We start from the raw sequence: 22,170 nt of genomic DNA, 5'->3' as shown, positions 1-22,170 counted from the left end.
GTTTTCCTCAGTGTACTATGAAATTATTTAATTCCTTTGAATTACACACTGATGCAGTCTTTGACTATCATAAATAGGCAGAAGGAATTTATTAAATTTCTGTCAGCTAATCTGCATTTTTAAAAGTGGATTATATTGCAATTATATGTGTAAATACCATCCTACTTTTTTTGCCATATCTTCTTTTTGCACATCTCTCCAACATTTACAATAATTTCTGCACATATGCAGGAAAACACTTTTTTTTTTTTTGCAGGTAAACGAGACAGAAGGTGTGGGATGAAAAGAAAAAATTATCAAAGTGATAGGGATGGTAAGCGGTGGTGGATTTGAAGTCCTATGAATCCAGGAATTTTCAGCTCAAAATGTGAAGCAATAATATAGCTGAAGTACAGAGATGCAGCTTGTTCATATTAATATTCAGAGCTTTTGATTGGCTAAATTCAACTGAAGTCATGAAGTCTGTTAGTGCTTAAGCTGAAATACCAGCAGGCTTCTGTTGATCCTGTAAGAGAAGATAGGAGATCATTTTTCACTCCTGTAATTTCATGAATCTTGATGCCGTATACCAGATAAATCTGTTAAGATCTAGTGGCAGAATCTTCTGCAGTATTTATTTTGTGTAAGTATACAAGCAGGTGGTTTAGATAAAATTTTTGATAAAATTTTATACCAATACCCACCTGAAATTCCAAAGCACTAGGGTTTTCACAGTCTTCCCTTCCCAGGGAATATTGATTCAAATATCTGGTGTTCCTAATAGTAATGCAAGTATTAATATGAGTACATTTTATTTCTGATCTAATGTGTTAGATTATAAAACAGAATAGTGTCAACAACAGGTAGCTGATTTCTTTACGAGTTTTTTTCCCCTGATGGATCTGCAGTTAGGTCAAGAGCTAGGCATATTTTATATAAGTGAGAGGTCGCCAGCGAGCTACGTGACTATTCTAACAGCTTGATAATTGTTCTAGCCCAGGGTAGTACTTCCCTGAAATTGGGCTTTTTATTTGTGTCCACAGGGGGTTTACATTTCTCACGATATATTACTTCCCTGTGCATGAACAAAATTTTCTTTTTTTTTTCCTTATATTTTTATACTCAAAGAGGCGAACCCATTTATTTATTGACATCAGGAAATGGAACATCTGCTTCCCAGTAGTTGTTGAAAGGTATTCTCATGCTATGTGGGACATAAGTAATTATGAATAGGTAGTATAAATAAATTCTTGTGGTAGAGAATATGCTAATCAATGGTAAGATGAAACATTTTAAGCTATTAATTGACTATTTTGATGGTACAGCTCTTTAGAATATTGATATAAAAACCATGTCAGATGATTGAATTCTGCATAACATCCACTAGCGATGATAAAGTGTAATGCTGACGAGGTTTGAAAAAACACTGTTTTAATATAATCAGAAACAGAGAGGAGAGGGAATATTTCAGTGCCCATTTACAATGTTGAAATATTCAGTTAAGTGCTGTATCTGTACAATACACTGCACTGCACAGTCCGGTTCAGATCTAGCTCTATGTTAATGAATTTTTTTGTTTGGGATTTCATGTTTATTTTTTACTTATTTCAATAGAAATTATCAATTTAGGTGCTGAGATATCCAGACATTTAGAAAATGGTGGGTGTTATTAGTCCAGTGATCTCCACATTAGGTTGCAAAGCTTCAAAAGTAAAATACATAATGTTGGTGCAAGCAAGTATCCATATTGAAAAAACATAATAAATAATAACTAAAAATAAAACAACAAAAAAAGTAACTACTCAGAACATCTAATTTGTAACATTTCATTCTCTTTTAATTTTATGCAGAAAAGCAAGATAGTCGAACCTGAATATACTAAGGTTCCTTTTCAGGCAAGCTAAAAATTGTAGTTGCTCCTCTGCTAACTGATATAAAGATCACTACAGACTCTGGCACAAATTATTTTAGTAAGATTACTACCATGCCAGATTTTCAAAACAATGTACCACTGTGAATCATGCAGAACCATTGTGTACTTTTAAAAACAACACTGTGTCAGTGACAAATAATCAAAGTTGTGTTCAGCAAAAAAGTGTGTTCTTTAGTTCATAAGATATAATGAATAAAACAAAAAAATTAGATACATTTTGTTACAAAGTACACAATACAACAGTACCATTTTGGTTTTTTACACGTATAACTATATTAAGAATAGCAAAGCTTTCTGTAGTCTCTAGAAAATATCCTTTTGGAAAACAAGTTCTCTCAGATCTAATGCATGTGTGATTGATGAACTTTTTATGAATTCTACCATCACAAGTAAAATGTATTTACCATTATCCTTTTTTTCGGTAATCACTAGGGGCGGCCTAAATCACTGTTTGTAACAAGGAACAAAATAAAATAATACCACCAATACTCTCATCCAATCAACCAAACTGAAAAAATTGTACTTTAAGCTATACTTTAAGTGGTCTGAAATTTAGTGTTTCCAACTTTCTACAGTTCCATATAGTGCCCCAAAATATATATATATAAAGTCCTCACAAATTACCATAAAGAAATCAAGCACCTGTTATGTGCTTGACAGAAAATGCTTTTTGGAGAAGTCTAGTAGGGGACAAACCACTGTTAACTGAAATAGTGGGTTTAGAGATAAACTGATAGTGTAAAACAGTTCCTTTTGATGGAAGGTGATCTTTTACTCTGGGTAACAGTGGGGCTTAGGCAAATTAATTACTAGGGCAAATGAAATGTGATTGCTCAGCAGATTACCAGATATCTACCAAAGCTGCTCTATCATTCCCCTCCTCAGGTGGACTGCAGAAGAGAAAATAAAAGTAAAGGCTCATGGGTTAAGATAAGGACAGGAAGAAATGAGACACACCAACTACCATCATGGGAAAAACAAAATCCATTTAGTATACTTTGCTAAATAAAACAAAAACCTAAAAATTTCTTACCTTCCCAGGTTTAACTTTGCTCTCCACCTCCTCCCCTCTCCAGTGGCACAGGGCGGGAGTGGGTATTGGGGTTAGTTCATTGCATGTCTCTGCTGCTACTTCCTTCTCACACTCTTCTTGTGCTCCAGTGTGGAGCCTGAGCAATTCTTCAAGAACTGCTCCACCATGGATCACAATTCCTGCCAGAAAACCTGTCAGTGTGGGTTTCTTTCTCCATGTGGCCACAGGTCCTCCCAGGAGCCTGCTCCAATATAGGCTTCACACATCTCCACAGATGGTCACAGCTTTTACTCAGGCACACCTGCCTGCTACAGCAAGGATCTCCATGGGCTGCAGAGACAGCTTGACTCATGATGGTCTTCACCAGGAGCTGCAGGGAAATCTGCTTTGGCACCTGTAGCAGCTTCTCCCGCTCCTTCTGACTCCCACCACCAACCTTGGTGTCTGATGGTGGCTGTTTCTCTTTTATGACCTCATGCCTCTCTACTTTGGCCACAATTTCTTTTTCACAATAACTTTTTCTCCCTTCTTAAATATGTTATCCCAGGCTGTGGTGGTTTCAGTTCGAAACCAGGAGGAAATACTAATTTTGAGATTTTCTCAGCTAATGTATTAAAGAATGTGGTGGGTTTGGCGTTGGCTAATCACTAATAAACTCATTTCTTGCTGTGAGATAGGATTAGGAGAAAGGCAAATCAGGCTCAAAACTTAAGAGGGTATAAAGAAAATTTTATTAAAAGTAACTAGAAGGACAAAAAATAGTAAGAATCAAAACAAACCTTTCAGGACACTTCCTCTCCTCCCACAACTTTTTCTTTCTTACTGACAATGTAAAGAAACTAAACTGAAGATTTCTAGTCAGTTTACTACTTCTAAAATAGTTTTTCTTCAGTTTACGGAGGGAGAGAAGTCCCTCTTGTTAAGGTTATAGAGACTTCTCCATAAGAGGAAAAACCAGTTCTCTCAAGGCTCTCAATTTCTTCACAAATAGCAGCTGCCCAGGGAACCTGCCATGGTGAAGTCCTTCCCATTTCTACAAGCCTTTCCACAGCTTATTGATGAGCTATATTGACTTATGAGGTATTGTTTTAAAGATGAGTTGCTCAAAAGCAAAAGTTTTCATTATCTAGTTCTCAAATCATCTTCATCCATGGGAACAGAGATCTTCTTCTCCTGGAAGCACAGGACTACTCTTTTTTCTCTTTCTCTGATCAAATTTCTAATGGGATCACAGCTATTTCAACATCTGCTTTTCTTAGCATGGAGGCTTTTGCTTGATATCAATTTGAGCACTTTCATCTCCCAGTAGTTCATGTGTTATAAAGAAAAAGATTCCTTTCTCTATAGCTTACAAGAGGATTCCAGCTCTAAAAACAAAGCCTCTCCCCCTCCCTCCCATCTGACACTTCTTCCACTGACTTCGATGTCTTTATGCTGTTCTTTTACATGCTTGCATCTTGTTCATTTCTCTCACTCAAGGGAAGACTGAAGCACTGAAAAGATGAACATCATGCCTGAGGCCTACATGAACCACCAGTAATTTGTGGCAGGGAGCTGCAGCTGGGCTGTGTCAGCATCAGCTTCATGGTTGGTCTTTGGTTTTTTACATAGGCTGCAAAGGTCTCTGGTCTCAGCTGCCCTGGGGAAAGGGGATTTGATGATAAGATCTTCACAGCTGAGACTAAACCTGCTCCAGCTGTGGGCTCTACAGCCTCCCCCGCCTTCTTGCCCAACAGCTGCTGGGGCCCAGTTGTGAAGAGCAAGGAGGAGGGATTGAAGCAAGTCATGGCCCTGAAGTTACAACCAATAGCGCAAAAGAGCAAGTAGATCTCAGTGGTTAGGGGGAAAGTATGCACCTGAAGACAATAACCTAAAGCACACATAACATTGAGTAGCTCGGCTCTCGTGAGAAGCACGATCAATAGATAACCATGGCTGTAGGTCAAGAATATTACCTAGAAGAATTCTGTAGACTAGGGGAATTCAAAGGTGTACTGGGACATGCCTCGTTTACGAGACTGGGTGTTGTGCACAGTAGATAAGTTTCTGGGTCTTTGAGTAACACTTGCGGCTTGGCCATGGGTAGAAGCATTTGGGCTATATGGTACTTGAAAAAAGAATGTATCTGTTAAGTGTACTGGCTGAATATCAGCTGTTTAAGAGATAATGTTTGGGTTTTTGATGGAGTGGCATGACGTGTGACGTGGATTATCGTACATTTCATGGACTGTTTGATGGGGCAGAGAGTGTGATGAGAGGGGCTGGCATGTAGCCCGAGGAGGAGGAAAAGGCCTGTGGCAGGACTGCCTAGGCCCGGCCTGGCCAAGATGGGGGACCAGGCTGGGTCCTGCCACCTCCTCACTGACCATAATGGAAAGAGAGAGTTCCCGGGGTTTTTTGTCTTTAACATGTTTGTTTCACAGGGATCTATCCAGCTTCTCAGTAGTTCAACAGACTGTAAGTTGCACAGAAAGCTTTGCATCCCTTCCCTGAATTTCCTCCCAAACTATTACACAGGGATACTACCAACATTGTAGATGGGCTCTGTCTTTATCAGTCATGGGTCCATCTTGAAGTCAAGTGGTACTTGGGAAGATTCTAGAAGCTACTCATGGAAGCCATCCCTGTAGCTGCCTTTCCAGTCTCCCAAAACTTTGCCACGAAAACACAATAAAAAAGGGTGTAATGGCATCACAAAATTAATTGTAAAATGTATTTTTGAAAATTATTTTGATAAATAACTTCACCAAACTTTAGTAAAAGCCTTACAAATCATTGTCTAAACAGCAAAGTTTTGTAAATTGTTTATGTCGTAAATGTCAGAGAATATATTTAGGTTCCATCAATATGATCTAATAGTACATGAAAGAATATATTGGACCAAAAATTGCTCAGTTATTTTAGGCCACTATATAAAAACAATGAGAATATGTAAATTGCAGCCTTGAATTTCATAATTAACTGCCAAACAGACACCTGTTTTTTTTCTGCAGTATTAAAAGACAGGAGGAGTAAAAAAAGAGATATCCCCCAAATAATATTTTCCTGCTTACACTTTTTAAACATAAGGTAAGTTGCTTTGAATCATCACCATCTGCAGTTAATGAAAGAAATTTGGGGACCTAAGTTTAGATCTGAACTCTATTAATTGCAAAATGTTAGGTCTGAAATATGACCATAACAAAATAATTCCTTTAAAAATCTGTGTGCTCAAATATAAATGCTCATTATAAATGTGTTTGATCTTTATTTTAAAACTTTTGTATTTTTCTCATTATAATATTAACTGTTTTGGTTTTTTCTCTTTATGTTAGAAAACCCGTTATGGCATTCGATTTTTGAGATTCAAATTTTTTTTTATTACTGGTCTATCTGGAAATAGAAGCCTTCAAAAAACAAACATCCAGAAAAACACAATGACCAAATATCAGGACAACTTTAGCCAGGGACTAAATATATTCTTCAAACCCCCACTGCTGCAGGCAGGGAGGGACCAAATACCTTCAAACCCCCACTGCCACAGGAATTTAGGTGTATAACGGAATGTTGTATTTCCTATTTGCTATTGAAATTGACTTTAGGAATCTTTACCATCATTAATGTCTTCAAAGCTTTCGAAAGTCACATTATAATAAACACAGTTAACGATGCTTGTTGTAAACACCTGTCCTCTTAGGTATGAATGTATTTTTCATAAAGACTAAGACCTGAAAGAATGTTTTTGAAAAATGGGTAGGAACCCACTTTTACCCCATGGCCCTTGTCAAATCTAGTGTATTTCACCCATGAAAAAGTGGAAATATAATGCAATGTAAGAATATATGAGATTTAGTGGTTTAGTTATTTTTAAGTGTAGGATTTCGTAAAAATTAAGTTACTTAAGAAAATATGGCAGTCTAAGAGAACACCTGTAAATGTTCAGGTCACACTGAAAAGAATGAATTCATCTAAGATGTGTGTCATTTTGAAAACAAATAATTTAAATAGTAAAGACAAGTCTTGAAAAATAACATGTAACTAAACACTTCCATGTAATTACTGGAACCTAATTTACGGGGAATATTTGACCTATGTAACCAATTTTTCAATACAATCTGAATTTTTTAACTTGACAAGAAGCAATTCCTGAATACCCAGGAATTACAGAAATGACAGTGCTGTAGTACCTTTCCTATTGGCTTCATTGGCATGTAATTATTTTAAACCACATAAAATATTTTTTTCATGACAGGCAGAGGCACAAAATGACAAAAAATTGCTATTATTTTCCTATCTTTTATACCCTGCCAGTCACTTTAATTTTCAGTCTTGTATATACATATATCTTGTTTATACATATGTTTTTCTTGGTTTCCTATGTAGCAAGAGCAAATCACAAATCATTTTTGAGACACAAAGCTGACGGGAGAAGAAATTAGCTTATTCCTTGGCTAAGCTGGGCAGAAAGAGTTAAAATATAATTGTGGAATGGTAAAGGAGAAATCAGATGCAATCTTCAAGTACAGAGCAATCCATTTCTGTAACTACTCTTCTGTAGGAGTAGGAAAAAGTCCCTTCCAAAAAGACATTTACACATTGCACAGCTGTTCATGTACCTTTTGAAAGCTAAAAAAACAGGGGGTTTGTCAATATAGGGAGATAGTTCTGGGCTTAAGATAAATTGATGAAGAACTGAACCCTTGCTTTTACTCAACAATCAGTGTCAAGATACTCATTGCTGTAGAGAGAAGAAAGATGCCCAGTATTCTCATACCAGTCATCTGTGTTTTCACCTTTTGAAGTAATTTGGGAAATCAATATATCTGTTTATATATTTCTGTGCATTAAAAACTACTATATGACTTAATGGGTACTGTAGTATCCCTATAGAACTTCAGATTAATACTTACATACTTTCTGCAAAGCAAAAATATTCATTCTCATGCAACAACAGGACTATATTCTCTAGAACTGTTACATGCAATATTAAATATTATGAGTCAAAAATCAGCAAAAAACCCCATGCGAAACACCCTTCTCCCTGAAAATCTGAGGGTTTTTTCATTATTTACTTAAGAATAAAAGATATAATTGGGCTCTCTCAGAATTATTAGTAGTAAAATTACTAATTACTACTAATTACTAATTACTAGTAAAATTTCAAATCTTTTACTATCCTTGATAGGTAGTTTTAATTTCATAAAATTAAAGAATCATTATCTTGTGTATGATTTTCTTTATAAATATCTCTACAATTTAGAATTCTTAGATTCCTTAGATTCTATGAAGATATTTCGTAGTTAGCTGACGAGGATACTTTTCAAGGCTTTGGGTATAGCTACTTGCAAAATAAGATATATTTTGTGGGGATTTTTTTTTCAGATTTTTGTTTCAGCATTTTTAAAATGCCTAATAAAAATGGGTTCATTTTATTACTGCAGGTGTTACTTATGTTTGAAAAACAAATTAGATGTAGATGCTTGAACTGTTGTTGAACAAACATGGTTATTCAGGTGAATAACGTTTTTGTAAATGTCATTAAATTTTATTTAGGTAGAAAAAGAATTCCTTACATAAGAAAAATGTATTTGACATAGCTTTAAAGAAGGCTTACAGAATCTTCTTGCTGTCTTATTCTATGGAACTGTTCATATAAAGTGAATTCACTGTTCATTGTATGCTAAGTCTAGGAACAATATCTGTAAACTAGGAAGTGGTCTTTGGAATGCTCGGGTATTTAAGCATATCTGGGATACTCAAGTTTATTCAGAAAACCTTTAAAAAACACTATTTAACCAGCATCAACATCTTCCCAAAAAATATATAACTTAGTCTTCCATAGCAGGAAGGGCACAATCCTGTGATACTATAACAGTGAAAATTGGCAGCTGAAAATTTATTGATTAAAAACCAGGATACTTTAAGGATCCTTTGGGAAGAATATCTATGCTAGAGATGATCTCCACTTTACATTATCCCCTTCTATTAATACTAGCAAGAGCCATATTCAACCTTCTCCCAAATGTTCTGTATAATTATATCTAGTTTTCTTTTCCCATTCCTTTAGTTTAGAATCACATAATATAAGGCCAAAATATGGAAGCTAACTTACCAAAAAGCCACATGCTGGAATGTAGATAGATGAATTCCAACAGCATATTGGCTGGGCTTGATGAATGACGAATGTGTCTCCTCTGTTTTCTGTCTTAGTGTTTCTATCATGCTTTGGAGATAAAAGTTAATATTTTGAATTCTTAACTACTTCACAGAAGTGACCTGTTGTAAAACTTATCTGTAAGATCAGTAGATATTTTTTGAGAAACCTATTTTAAAACTAGCATTGAAGCTATTGGTATGCAAATTTTTTTTGCGAGAACAGAGAAATTCATTGTAAGTTTCAGGTGACAACATTATGACCTGAGTATCAAATACAGTTTAAAATTTTCAGTAGTAAATTACTGGAAAACAATTAATAGATCAAAGTTTTCCTTTCTATCAGTAACTCATTGCATACTGAGTGCAAACCTATGAAAGTTTGCAAAGCAGTACATTTTTTTTTGTTTTGAGTTTTTGGGGGCTTTTTGGCGTGTATCTGTGTGAGTGTGTGCGCATGCGTTTAGTCTTGTTAAATGTCTTCAGGCTATCTCCTCTGCTTTTTAACTTAGATGTTATTCTCAACACAAAAAGGAGCTTTCTTGTAAGTTACACAGATATTTTTCAATATCTCTGTTTCTGGTTTCTTATGAAAGTATTTGCAGATTGAAATTTGAGAAGGAAAAAGGGCACAGAAATTTGTCTGACTTTTTCAGGGGATGTGGAAAATAAGGATCCTGACACTCCCTGGGAATTCACACTAGCAATTAATTACTGCATTTCAAAATTACAAAAGAGAAGTATTAAAACATGAAACTTTCATTTTGAATGCAATTTTAATGAAAACTTCTTTTTATATTTTTTAAAGGGGGGAGGATATTATCTAATTAAAAACTCCACTGTTGTATTTTGCCCAATTATCATTAGTACAGCAGTATTTAAAGATGTTTGAGATCGATTTTTTATGCATCTCAAACATCTAGTTTTATCTCTTGTGAGAGGAAGACTGTTTTCTTTTGTAAAATACAAATGGCAAAAAAGTACTACAGCTTATTTAAAATACATATTTTCAAAACAATAATTTAGGTCTGAAAAAACCCCCAAAAACAGTTTATGTATTTGCACCAAAACAATACCATCTGTATTCTTCGCACAGCCACAAAATGCAGCCATTTTAATTTCTCATTCCTAAAAATGTTTTTTTCACTTTTTGTCTTGTTTTTACATTTAGAACACAATAGATTTTTCATTACTTCATATAAAGTAAAGAAAAAACTTGATATAAAGAAAATCACATGGGAGTTTTCTGAAAAGTTGGTTGGAACAGCTATAGCACCGAGCAAAGTATCATGGAATGACAGATTCAATTAAGCTGGAAAAGACCTCTGAAATCGTTGGGTCAATTGATCCTATGACCTAACACTATCTTGTCACCTAGACCATGGCACTAAGTAGTGCATCCAGTTTTTTTTAAATGCCTCCTGGGATGGTGACTCCATCATGTCCCTGGGCAGCCCATTCCAAGATATAATTCCCCTTTTTGTGAAGAATTTTTTCCTAATGTCTAACCTAAAACTTCCCTGATACAGCTTTAAGACTATGTCCTCTAGTCCCGTTGGTGGTCATCCCGGTGATCACGGCCCATCTCTCTAACCTTTCCAGGTCCCACTGCAAAGATTTTCTATACTGCAGCAGATTGACACTCCACCCCGACTTCATGTTGTCCACAGTTTTGCTGATCGTATTCCCTCATCCAAATAATTGACAAGATATTTAACAGAGCTGGTCCCAACACTGATCCCTGGGGGACACCATCAATGAGCAGCCATTGGTGGATGCAGCACCATTCCCCTCCACTCTCTGGCCCGGCCACCCAGCCAGTTCTGAACCCAGTACAGAGTGCTCCTGTCCAAGCCGTGGGCTGCCAGCTTTTCCAGGAGTGTGCTGTGGGAGACAGTGTCAGAGGCCTTGCTGAAGACAACATCCACAGCCTTTCCAGCTTCTACCAGGTGGATCATCTTGTCACAAAAGCAGATCAGGTTGTCCAGGCAGGACCCACTTTTACTAAAACCCATCTGGGTCTCATGCCTTGGTTGTACTGTGTCATGGGATTGTGCTGAACCAAGGTGAAGCTGACAGGCCTGCAGTCTCTGGATCCTCTTTCCAACCCCTCTGTAGATGGGCATCACACTGGCCATTGTCCTATCATCTGGGACCTCCTTAGTTAGCCAGGGGGATAAATAATGGAGGGCAGCTTAGCAAGCTCTTCTACCAGCCCCATCACTCTAGACTTGTGAGGATTTAAGTGGCTCAGCAGCCACTAACAGCTTCCTCCTGGATTACAGGTGATCTATTCTGCTCCCTGTTCTTGTCTGCCAGTTCAGGAGGCCAGTTGTCCTGAGGATAACTGGTCTTACTATTTAAGACAGGCAAAGAATCATTAAGTACTTCCACCTTTTTCTTTGGTAACTGCATTCCTCTTCATGTCCAATAAAGCATGGAGGAGTTCCTTGTCTCTCCTTTTGGTAATATTGTATTCATAAAAACACTTTTTCTAATCCTTTACAGAAATGGCCAAATTAAGTTCTAATTGAGTTTTTGCCTCTCTAATTTTCTTTCTGCATGACCTAATCACATTCTAAACACTTCCTAAGCTGCCTACCTCTTTTTTCATAAGTGATGGAATTACCTGAGTTCCTGTGAAAGATCCAGGTGCAGATAGTCTTGTCTTTTTACCTGCCAGCTTATCTTTCAAACATAGGAATGACTGTTTCAAGATTTCTTAAAGTATGTCCAGCCTTTCTGGGCTTCTGTTTCTAAAGACTGCTTCTCAAGGAACTTTCCAAATCAATATGCTGAATAGGACAAAGTCTGCCCTCTGGAAGTTCTGAGTAGAGGTTTTTTTGATGTCCATCCTTATTTCACTGACTATATCATTTCATGGTCTCTGTGCCCAAGGTAAACCCTGACTACCACATCTCCCACCAGCCTTTCTCTCTTTTCAAACTGCAGGTCTAGCAGGGCCTCATTCCTGATAGGGTTTTACCAGCTGTATCAGGAAGTCGTTTTCAATGAATTTCAGGAAACTTCCTAGACTGCCTCATCTCTGCTGCATTGAGTTTCCAGCAGATGTCCATCAGGTTAAAGTCTCCCAGAAGAACAAGGGCTGCTGGTAGTGAAACATGAGCCAGATTCTTATAGAATAATTCATTCACATCTTCACCCTGGTTGGGTATCCTATAACAGACTGCCACCAGGATCTCTGCCTTGTTAGCTGTTCCCCTGTCTCTTACCCCTGCTTTCTCAACCTTATCCTCACAAGCCTTGAGAGCTATACAGCCAGGAGCCCTCCCTAGTTTACAGAACCACCTCACCTCTTTTTCGTCCCTGTAGCTTCTGAAGCGCTTGTAGCCACCCACTGCAGCACCCCAGTCATGTGAGTCATCCCACCACACTTTGATGATGGTGACTATACCAAGCCTTTCCTGCAGCACAATACGCTCCAGCTCCCTCAGTTTCTTACCCATACTGTGTGCATTAGAGTAGATTCACTTCAGCTGGGCTATCGATTTTGCCCCTTACTTTGTCTTGTCACCCACAGGCTCAGTTGTAGCAAGACTCGTTCATGCCCTTCCCCCTTCCAACTTAATTGCAAGTCCTTTCAATCAGCCCTGCCAATTCATAGGCTAGGATCTTTTTGCACTTTCTAGACAGGTTAACTCCATCTGCCCCCAACAGACCTGTTAACATATAAACTGCCCCATAATCAAAAAAAAAATTCTTTAAGCCTGTTACTGATCATATAGGTTTTTCTATTCCTTTCAGCATTCATCCTTGCTATTAAAGAATCAAGCACAACATCACCTGTGCTCCTGTCCCTTCATCCAGGCAGCTGAGAACCTTGAAGCCTTTTTTGGTCACCCTTTATCAACTTAGTTACTGGTAAACTGGACAACAAGCAGTGGGTAGAAATTTGCAACCACTGAACTCAGCAGTACAAAGTAACCTTGAAATCAATACAAAATGATGCTACTACATGTTCTTCTTTGTGTCAAATCATTGGGGAAAGAGCATAATTTAGAGATAAAACCAGACTCAAATAAGATAAAAGTCATAATACTTGGATATCGGCTTTATTTCACTGAAACACAAAATCTGACTGATTTAGGCAAGTAAAATACGCAATTTCTTTCTCTTTTCAGCATTTGTAAAAATCAAACAATTTACAGCAAATAGATCCTCTTGTGTTGATTAACCTTTTCCAGGTTGGGCATGGAAAAATCTGTATCTTGAATAGAAAGTCCCGTCATCAAAACTATAACAGTTTATTTTTATCTGGTAAGAGCAATTAATCAAATCCCTGAATTTTGTATTCACTTGGAATCAAGAAAAAAAAAGACTTAAGTTAATCTCAACAAAACATTTGCCATTTTTTCTTTGAATTTACAAAGTATTTTCCTTTGGTTGATATTTAAAAAAAAATCGCCTATCCCCAATACTATATATTGTTACTTCATAGTGGCAAAGCATTTTCTATCCTTCACCATAGACTTTTGCTGCATTTCTGTCCCAGATGAAGTACAAAAAGTTATTATTTTTAAAACAATTGTAGTTTATCAGTTGTGTAGAAATATAACATCTTCACACAAAATTAATCTATCTGTCTAGAGGAATTTTTTTTCTTCTTGACTGGCCAGGAAACAGAGTGAAAGCATATATATATTTACAAATAACTGTAAGTGTGCTCTTATAGAAAAAGAAAATAACCACCATGATATAATGAGACAATTTTGGAAAAGCATAACTGCTTTTGAAAATTGTTTTCCAATGGAGGTTGTTTCTATATTCTAATTGCTTATTGTTTAAATGAGGTTCAATATTCCTAGAAAGCTGGTAAAAATTTAAAGTTGTGTAAAAATAGTTCTATATTTATGACGGGTACACTCAGAAATCATACTTACTAACTCCTAGAATTGTGTTCTTTGTGGCCCTATTAATGTAGTATGAAAAATGTAGGCTCTTATCTCTAACATGATTGAATTTCTTTTATCAACTGCTCTCAGAAAAGCAGCTTGACCTGCATCTTTGCAGGGTCAGTGATTTTTGACCCTAGTGATTCAACAAAGATTATCAAGCAGGAATGTGTAATAGCAGTGTTCACCTAAGATTTGCTTTCGGACACCATCAGTTGGAAAAAAAATAGATTAAACATATTTGCATTAAAAAGATTTTTCACATAGGTCAATGTCAAATGATTGCACAATTTGTTCCCACTTCTACTATTTATTCTTCTGCCTGTATTTTTATACTGTTTTAAGCACATAAAGTGAAATTTCATTATTTTTTCTCCATTGAGCAAGCTACATAAATTATCTGTAGCTATAAAAATAACCAGTCAGGCCTTATTTGCAAAATTATTGCTAATGTTATTAAGTACCAGATATATTATTAGCAGAGAGAGTTCCAAAATTGCAAGAATGGCTGGTAAAAGAAGGTGATTGTCTTAGTCAGTTGTTGATTTCTCTTGTGAGAAGCTGACATTTCTATAATGAAATGTTGTTAGTGCATATCTGTCAGTTAATGTTACTCCTGAGCTGCATTGTTGAATTTCACTATGTATTACAGTAAATAACATTTACTGTGAAAAAGTATAAAATTAATATCAGTGGAGCAGTTTTCTTCTGCTTAGATAACTGTATTAGAAAAAGATTCTACAGGGAAGTTAAAATTTATTTCATGTTCTGGTATAGACCTAAATAATCTGTGCATGAAGAAGGGAATACAATCAAAACGTAGAGATTTACTAAGTTGACTACAGAAATTGTATTATTAAAGAAAGGTAGTGCTTGATAGGGGAAGTTAGATTTTAGAGTAAAATGTCTGGATTAATTTGAGACAGCAGAATAAAAATCTTACCTTTTTTTTTTTTTTTTTTTTTCCTACATGTTCTGGATATATTTGAACTTGGAGAGTCCACATGAACTACTTTTTTCCAGGAAGGCTTTGTCTGTAATTGGTATCTCATACATTAATATATATTACATAGAAATCCTTTTTGTATAGATCCTCCACAAAAGTCATAATTAGAACACACACATAAATTACCATTTAGATGATTAGGGAAGATTCCGGGAAGGGAAGGTTCTGGGAAGGGAAGATTCCGGGAAGGTTCCGGGAAGGGAAGGGAAGGTTCCGGGAAGGGAAGGTTCCGGGAAGGTTCCGGGAAGGTTCCGGGAAGGGAAGGGAAGGTTCTGGGAAGGGAAGGTTCCGGGAAGGGAAGGGAAGGGAAGGGAAGGGAAGGGAAGGGAAGGGAAGGAGGAAGGGAAGGGAAGGAAGGGAAGGGAAGGGAAGGGAAGGGAAGGGAAGGGAAGGGAAGGGAAGGGAAGGGAAGGGAAGGGAAGGGAAGGAGGGAAGGGAAGGGAAGGGAAGGGAAGGGAAGGGAAGGGAAGGGAAGGGAAGGGAAGGTTCCGGGAAGGGAAGGGAAGGGAAGGGAAGGGAAGGGAAGGGAAGGGAAGGGAGGGGAAGGGAAGGGAAGGGAAGGGAAGGTTCCAGAAGGAAGGGAAGGGAAGGGAAGGGAAGGGAAGGGAAGGGAAGGGAAGGGAAGGGAAGGGAAGGGAAGGGAAGGGAAGGGAAGGGAAGGGAAGGGAAGGAAGGGAAGGGAAGGGAAGGGAAGGGGAAGGGAAGGAAGGGAAGGGAAGGGAAGGGAAGGGAAGGGAAGGGAAGGGAAGGGAAGGGAAGGGAAGGGAAGGAGGAAGGGAAGGGAAGGAGGGAAGGGAAGGTCGGGAAGGGAAGGGAAGGGAAGGGAAGGGAAGGGAAGGGAAGGGAGAGGGAAGGGAAGGGAAGGAAGGGAAGGGAAGGGAAGGGAAGGGAAGGAAGGGAAGGGAAGGGAAGGGAGGGAAGGGAAGGGAAGAAGGAAGGGAAGGGAAGGGAAGGAAGGGAAGGGAAGGGAAGGGGAAGGGGAAGGGAAGGAAGGGAAGGGAAGGGAAGGGAAGGGAAGGGAAGGGAAGGGAAGGGAAGGGAAGGGAGAAGGGAAGGAGGGAAGGGAAGGGAAGGGAAGGGAAGGGAAGGGAAGGGAAGGGAAGGGAAGGGGATTCCAGTGACAGCACTTATACTACCTTTTTGAGGCTAATAGGATGGTCTTCATAGCACAATATATTATGGGAAAAAAAAAAAAGAATACCAAAAATTTAAAACAGATTGGTCTATTTATACTAACACATAGCTTTCCTACTTTTCCCTTTTTCAAAACAATTGCAAGAGTCAGTTGATCTCAACAGTAATACTTAAGTAAATTATAGAAATTATTTTGTATTGAAGATAAAATAATTTTTTTGTTATAGTACCCTTGCATTTTTAAAAAGGAAATTTTGCTTATGTTCAATTTACTGCAATAACTTTATTTTATCCCAAAACAGAAGGCATTATCAAAAATCCTTAACAGGAAGAAATCATCACTCAGTATATTAAATTCAAAACAGCAATGAGAGATTAATCTGAATTTTCCATTAGATAAAACTTTCATACAATCTCATGGCAGTTGCATCAAGACAAGGACTGAATTTACCCATCCTTGCCATATCTCAACAGTGCAGTAAGAGTATTATTTAGAACACACTCAGTAGATTTTTTCTGATGAGTCCTAAAAGGATTTCCTTGGCTTAGTTCCCCAAAAACCTAACCACATATTAAATGCCAAGAATTTTCTGGCTCTGCTCCCAGTTATCAGTTTCAGACATTTGGCTACCCTCCCTGACGATCATGAAGCTTAGACACTGTGCTTTCCCACATGTTCTCATCTGGAATGCAGCCCACACAGATGATGGCAGACTGAGTAACCAAGCATGTTTGTAGCAAACACTGAAATGTAGCATAGTTCTCTCCTGAGATTCTCTGACAGGGAAGCATGCATAGAAGTATTTCTTCCTTTGTTTAATATGTAGTCTGCCTCATCCTTGCTTGTTTATTTTTTCAGCATGATGACAAGTCCTTTCATTGATTTTTTTTTTTTTTTTTTTTTTTTTAACAGACTTTGCCTTGGAAATTTCAGGTTTTGATCTTCTACCTTGTGCATGGAATTTTCCAATTCCAGCCTACCTAACTAAATAATGTGATTTATTTAAGCAAGTATCTAATTATCAAGAGGGATTACAGTACCAAAAGTTATTTTACATCAGGCATTTTTACTACATGGAAAGAAGGTTGTACACTTCAGGACAAGAAAATATCATGCTGAAGAGTCAGGTCCCTTTACCAGAAGGGATGGCTTTGACATGACATGAACTATAGCCCTTTAGCCTGCATAAAATAATGTCCTATTCTCAATGCTCTTAGGATATATGCATTCCAAGCATATTTTTTTCAGTGTTTAAGGAAAAATAGGATTATCAAACTGTTTCTTTTAATTTCTTCATAAATAAAAGATTTTTTCTAACCTTTTGGCCTCCAAAGATTATGTTTCAATTGCATAGATTAAAAAATTATGAAATTGTTTAAATATAAAATGTTAAATACCTTACTTTGAAAGCTTTCATTTAAGCCTTACCCCATATCTGATTTTGGGTTTGCAAACCCTTATTCAAGATTCAGTTTCTCATCACAATCAGGGAAATAGGGTGTCCTGCTTGTGCATCATACAGAGTAGTGCAACGACGCTGAATATCATTGTACACAGATCGTCTTAATGAGAAAGTATTGTGAGTGTTTCCTGTTTGTTTTTTCAACTAAATCTTCTTTACCCACAACAGAATTGCAGTATTCTCAGTCTATTCAAGTCTAATTTGGAAGTTCAGGCGCATACATATTTTCATGATCTCTTCCAAGAACAAGCAAAGTTAGGCTAACCACCTTCCAGGAATTATGTCTCAAGTCCTCGCTTTATTGGCTGTGGGGCTTTAATTTTTTTCTCTTGTCTCTTTTTTTCTCAGTGAAAGGACCTTGTATGGCAGCCAAGGATCACCTAAACTGTAATTCATTTTTGAAATAGTTTCTAATTTTTTTATTTACTATACCTCCTTGTTAGTCACTCCTACATTCATGCCCCTTTCCATTCTGAGTCTTTCTTCATCAAAAAGTGTTACTAGTCCACAGGCATTACCGTTGAAGGCTCTGTACTTTGTAAACATTCATTGGTATCCAAGTTTTTGGATATTTCCAAGTGTTTTGGAGCATCCATATTTGAAAATGTTTTGATTATTAAAAATGTTTAAGTTTTGCTGCAGTGTGCTGTTATACTTTTCTGTGTTCTTTAGAAAAGTAGTTTAGTGTTTTTCCTACTTAAGAAAATGAGAAAAAATACTTCTATATATTTTCAGTTGAAATCCTAATTGGCTAAGAGTTTCAATACTACTTTGTTCACTTGCAGAGTTCAGAAAGGAAACAAAAGATTAAAAACATATTTCCATATGAAACTGACTTCTTTTTAACTCAGCCTAAACTCATTTGAATCAGTAAAACACATAATAATTATAGCCAAGAAAATACTTTAAATATAAATAGCAATAAATAGCCATGGATTACAGTAGCTCTCAGTGAAGATGAGGTATTCCAATATAATAAATAAATAATCATAGTTTCAGTATATACAGGAATTTTCTTTAACTTTTATCTTGATTCTGGATAAGTACTTGTTGGCATCTAATTCATTCCAACAAAAAGGCAAAACTAGTGGACTCTGAACTTTTGTTTGCTGCAGAATATGATAAGTAGGACTGAGAAGAACAAAAATAATTATCAAAATACTCTTTAAACGCAGGGAAATTCTATTGTCCTTTCTTAGTTTACTAATTTGAGTCCCCAGAACAGACAACTAGTACAACTTGAATCAAAATTTGTCCTTTACAGATCAAGAGATCAAGACAGTAATAAGGCTCTTTGTCATGACAGTGCATTCTGGGAAACCTCAAAAGAATTTCTCAGAAAACAAAAAAAGCTGTGGAAAATACAAATGATATATGAGTATCCTAAACTGGTCCATGATGGCATGACTGGGTGGGATTAAAGCTCCTTTGCCTGAAGTGAAATTATTCAACAACATATCTTTTGTTCAATTACTATGGGGCAGTAAGTTATTTCCCTACAGAGACTGACTGGCATTCTATGCTATAATTACTAAATATAATAGTAGTTCTCTGAATTTTCTCATCTCCTTCTTTTGACCCTGCTAGCTTATTAATTTGTTGCTTATTCAGGTGAAAAATATCCTTTTATTAACCCAGAAGGTTATTTGCTTTTCCCAGCATTAAATTTTTCTTTTAGACCACACGCATATGGATCAGTAGTATTTCAAACTATCTAGGAATAAATTTTGGCTATTCCTCCTGAAAGAGATATAATTTTTGTATTATTACATGTATAATAATATAATATATAATAATATATAATGAGGCTTAAAGGGCCAAAATCTGTTTGTGCTTCCAGAATTTAACTTTTGTTTGTCCTATTGATTTTATTGTTTGGAGAATGTGTTGTATTGACAGCCCTTATTACTGAATTTCCTACTTGTTCATGCACCAGATCTGTATAGCACCAGAAGAGATAATTTTTTTCTTGCAGCCTTGCCCATCAGCCACTTCAGACTTTTAGACATTTTATCAGCCACTTCAGACTTTTAGACATTTTATCTTTGACTGCCCTTTAATAATTTAGCTAAAAATGTTGCTGGTGGAAAAATGCTAATCACACAATAAATTTGATGTTGTACTTGTACCCTGCAGTCATTTATGCTTTTCTGGATTTTTGACAAAACAATTACTCAGCTACTAACTTATTCAAGTCTGTAGTGCTTTTGACTTGACTCTCTATGCTCAGTCCTTTCCACCCTATAACCTATAACAGCACTGGATGATCTGTGAATTCTGCCTCATTACGTCATGACACTGTTCTGCAGAGCACTGAGACAACAGTACACTAGACCACATAAACTAGTTTCTACAGTGGCCTAGTGGGGTCACAGATGTCACCTACTGCTCTCAGCTTTTTCAGTTAAGATTTTGAAAATGCATGCAATTTTTAAGAAGTATATTTAAGTAAGTTTTGTTTTTATTTTGACAAAAATATCAGGCGATGGCAACTAACTACTTCATTGATTTTACGACATCCTGTCATATATCGTAGGATCACATAATACAGATCTTTATTGAGATCAGAATCTCAATATGAAATACCTATAACATAAGCAACACAGTAAAAATGAAACCTATTGTTCAAAGTCACCCTCAGGTTATTATTTTGAAGACCTTGACAAGAATCTTAAAATAAACTTAAAGAAATATTTTAAAATTCTATATCTGTGTTTACTTCTGGCATAAAAGTTTTCAATCTGGCCAATAAAAATGAAAAAAGAACAAAACATTCCTGAAATCATTAGTTAAAATAATGGTTGTTACAAGAGATAGACTTCAAAGACATGAAAAATAATAAAGTAAAACCTAAATAGAGATTTCAAATATGTTTTTCCCGTAAACATATATATCTAGTCGTGCATAATTCTTTTTAGATTTGTAACTTAAATTAAATTTTGTAGATGAAAATCATAGACATCATTCTCTGCACTGGGAAACTGAACATGTCAATGAGTTTTTGCAGAATTAGGATATGGCTGAACGAATAAGCCTCGAAAAACTATGCAGTGCTTTTCAAGATGACAGAAGGAGCTATTGTTTTAAAATACTGGGAATAAGTATTATTCATAAAATGGCACAAATTGCACTTCTTAGTTTTTGTACATATTCTTCAAGTTTAATAGTCACAATTCCATAAATAAACTCACTCCTTAAATCCAGAAACATAACTAGCTAAAATAACATTCAGTTGAAATTTTACCTAAGCAAAGTGAAATCAAAAAAGCTTTACTGGAAATGATTGACCTATGCCATTTTTTTTTTTTTTACTTTTCTATAAGGATCCTGACTGCAGCCCCCTTCCTAAAAGTTTACTGGTCTGAGTTAGGGTGCTCAGTGGAATCAGTTAAGGTGCTAAGTGGAATGAATGAAGATATTTAGTCAAAGCTTTCCTCCATCACTGATGGGAAACCAGAAATTTGGGGTTCCCTCCTTCTCTGGGGAACTCTTGCCCAGCAAAGTCTGTTTCTGCTGCCCTTATTTGAGCTGTGTAGCAGATCAATACTGTAATTGTGCCCTGGGTCATATCTCCTCAGTCTTGACCCACCATGAATCCCTGGACACAGCTTTCAATCCTACTCTCAGCCCTACTTTACCCCAGTAGACTATTTCTGTGTCTGATCCCAACTCTGACTTGCTGCGTCTGTGCTCTGGATCAATGTCATAGGATGGCACTACTCTAAAGCCTTGGAATCACCTTTTGCTCCTGGCTCTCTCCTTATGCGGAGCAGCCAGAACTCTTCCCTGACATTGTTTATCAAAGTCTAGGCTAAACATTCATCAGAACTATTTTTATACAAAAGACTCAGTGAATTTGTTTTCATACCAGGAATTTAATTGTTCTGTTAGTGAGCTGGTTCAGTTCCAATTTCTTGGAACTAACAAGAACCACTTCATTGATTCCTTCAAGCTGGTAAAAACAGAAAAAAATTCCATACCTTCTTGGCCTAATTTGAATAGACAACAATAGTTTTTAACATCAAACAACTGAAGTTCGGTATCTCTTTTCTTAGAAGTAATTGTGTGGAAAACAACAGCCAACGTATTTTGTTTGTTTTCTGACAATACTATGTCCAAAATACTAGCTATGTTCAGGTTTTTCATTCTGTTGTTGAATTACTTCTTGTATATGAGCTACTTTGTTTATTTTGCTACATAATACCGTTTTTTGGGGGGTTTTTTGAAACTTTTAAATCATCTTGTCACTACCTAAGGTTCTATAATTAAACTCTGATTTGTTTCCAATATTTTATCCCACCTTACTGTTTTTTTTGTTTTTAAAAAGAGAGTGTATATCAAGAGGTCTTTGCTTTTTTAGTGATTTGTTTTTGTGAGAATTTTAGTGTAATCCCAAGTACATCTTAAGAAAGAACCACTCATTAAATGGAAGATAATCATATCTACCAAAAATAACTAATTGCATTGTAAAAGATCCCTTCTATCATCTGTTTTAAATGCAAGTATTCGTGAGCAACGTAGGCACAAGGATGTGACAGAGACAGTATTATATTTCAGCTGGAGATAACTTGAGACTG

The 22,170-nt window shown here is 36.6% G+C and overlaps 1 protein-coding gene and 1 long non-coding RNA gene across 43 annotated transcripts in view; one reads left to right on the top strand and one right to left on the bottom strand.

The window, feature by feature from the left end:
* Positions 1 to 22,170, top strand: part of PTPRD (protein tyrosine phosphatase receptor type D) — a 1,159,824-nt gene that overhangs the window by 264,832 nt on the left and 872,822 nt on the right. The gene's annotated exons all lie outside the window — the stretch shown is intronic.
* On the bottom strand, positions 274 to 3,135 carry LOC135459285 (uncharacterized). Its single transcript, XR_010443002.1, has 3 exons — positions 2,946 to 3,135; positions 684 to 756; positions 274 to 505 (listed from the first exon to the last, which is right to left on the bottom strand). It is a non-coding gene; the product is annotated as an uncharacterized LOC135459285 (long non-coding RNA).

Source organism: Zonotrichia leucophrys, chromosome Z (genome assembly GCF_028769735.1).
Source record: "Zonotrichia leucophrys gambelii isolate GWCS_2022_RI chromosome Z, RI_Zleu_2.0, whole genome shotgun sequence".
Classification (NCBI taxonomy): Eukaryota; Metazoa; Chordata; class Aves; order Passeriformes; family Passerellidae; genus Zonotrichia; species Zonotrichia leucophrys.
This window is presented reverse-complemented; position numbering and strand designations above follow the sequence as displayed.